A 2626-nucleotide genomic window follows, 5' to 3' on the forward strand; every position below is an offset into this window, starting at 1 on the left:
TTTTACTTCATTTGACCTGGTGATTCAATTTGCACCACTATATTCTTTCAATACTGTTGAATATTAGTTATAATGCAAAATAATAGTTTTTAAGTATGTTTTAAATACTCCAAAACTTTTTTCATTGTCATCCAATGAGTTTGATTGAGATTACTTGTGAACCGACTCAGTTTACTAATAGCACATGCTATATCTGATCGCGTACACTTCATGATATATATCATATTTCTCAATACTCTAGCATAATCCAATTGTGAGTCACGTTTGCTTTCATCTTTTGAAGTACAAAGCTCATATTTATTGGAGTCTTGACAATATTGAAATCTAAATAATTGAACTTGTCAAGTACCTTTTCCATCACATCAGTAACTTCAATGTCTTTCATATCGAAGTTACTTTCTAGCATATGCTTAGTAACATTTATGTCAGAAATGTCTCTTTTGATGACCAACATGTCATCAACATAAAAACAAATAATGACCTTGTGATTTGGAATGTCTTTAATATAACAATATTTATCACATTCATTAATGTTGAATTCATTTGCCAACATAGTTTGGTCAAATTTCGCATATCATTATTTGAGCGCTTGTTTTTAGTCCACAAAGTGTCTTAACAAGTTTACAAACTTTCTTTTCTTTACCAGGAACCACAAAACCCTCGGGTTGTTCTATGTAAATATATTCCTCAAATTCTCCATTTTAAAAAAAAATATTTTCACATCCATTTTGACGAATTTGAAGGCGATATACTGTAACTAGCGCAATTAACATCTGAATTGATGTAATCCTAGTTAGTGGCTATTATTTGTCAAACAAGGCTTTCTTATTGTCTAAAGCCTGTGACAACAAGTCTTGCTTCGTAGTTTCCAATAGTTTCATCAACTTTCTTTTCCTTTTGTAGATCCACTTTGAACCAAAGGTTTATTTCTTGGAGGAAGATCAACCAACTCTCAAGTGTGGTTGCTCAAGATTGAATCTATCCTACTATTGACAACCTATTTCCAAATAGGATGAGTCCAAAGAAGACATATCTTCTTCGACTATATGGACTCATTTTCAAGAAGAAATATTACAAAATCAAACCCGGAAGAAGTAATTTGTCCATTGACATTTACTACGCCTCTGAATCTCTTTATTAAGTATATTCTCCTTTGGTTCTTTCCAAGGTCATTTAGACCCTTCACTTGACTATTCGACTGTTCGGACTTACGAGCCATAAATCGACATGCTTTACTATTTGTAGCCTATCCAATGAGCATACAATCCAAAGTGTTAGGTCCTATTTTGACCCGTTTGGGAATAGTTCCCTCATTTTCATTTCTCATATGAAATAGACTGTATTGGAAATTGTTTGATCACTATCTTTCAAGAGTTATGGCTTGTATAAACTTCAAGGGACAACAAACAATTCTCTATCAGGATACAATAAAGCCTGAACAAACACAACTTTCTGTTGTTCCCTTTCTTAACAAACAAAAGTTTTTCTTTTATTTGTTACTCCCTTTACTAACAAACAAAACTTTTTGTTTCTCTCTTTCTGAACAAACAAACTTTTTGTTGTTCTTTTTTGCTATAATGATAGCACCCCTCACAAATTTTGTGGTAAACCTGAACTTATAAATAGGACATTCAACATTTCCTTCAAAGTTTGGTTTTTTTCTGTCAACAATTTCATTAGATTGAGGTGAGAATGTGCAGTAATTTGATGGATAATTTCATTTTTCAAAGATATTTCTGCAAAAGAAGATTCATATTCTCCACATCTACCACTTATAATCATGACAATCTTTTTGTTTTTTCCTTACCATTCAGCAAATAAACATAACAATACTAATGCAATTGTCAATAAAATTTATGAAACACTTTTTTCCACCACGAGATAGTGTTGACTTCATATCACAATTGTCAGTGTAAATCAATTCTAAGGTATTAAAATTCCTTTCAACAACACATACTTGACATTTTGATTTATTGCACTAGAAGTTAGGCAAAACTTCTAAGTTGATAAGTTTTTGCAAGGTTTTGTAATTGACATGTCCCAAGCATTTATGTCACAAACAATTTGATTCAAGCAAGTAAGAAAAAACAGAAATACTAAGTTTGAAAAGACCTTCTGTGAGATAACTTTTTTCCACAAATATTTTGTTCTTTACTTCTTATAACTTTCTCAAATACAGACATTGTTTTAGAGTCAACACCTTGCCATATGTCCTTTTCAGAAGGATCTTTCCATAACATTCAATTTGTTATAGAATTACCCATGACCATAGTCTCATCGGTCCAATAAGGGCAATATGACCCAAATGTTTGTTTTATAACACAAACATAACATATCACTTTTCACCAATGTTCATGTCTATACAAAAAAATTATTTCAATAGACATATCTTTTCATGAAAAATCACAATATTTTAAGTGAAACTTTTTCATCAAAGAATACAATTCTTTTGAACAAGTAATATAATATTATGGTTTTATACTAGTCATATCATATAGTAGTAAAGAGAGACTCAACGACCACAATGTCAAATATACTCCAAGAATTTTGTGGGACTAACATAATAGAAGAATGTCATTAAATTTCATATCTTGTACTTTCAAATTTAAATTAGATAGTTAGTCTA

Source organism: Solanum stenotomum, chromosome 10 (genome assembly GCF_019186545.1).
Source record: "Solanum stenotomum isolate F172 chromosome 10, ASM1918654v1, whole genome shotgun sequence".
Lineage (NCBI taxonomy): Eukaryota > Viridiplantae > Streptophyta > Magnoliopsida > Solanales > Solanaceae > Solanum > Solanum stenotomum.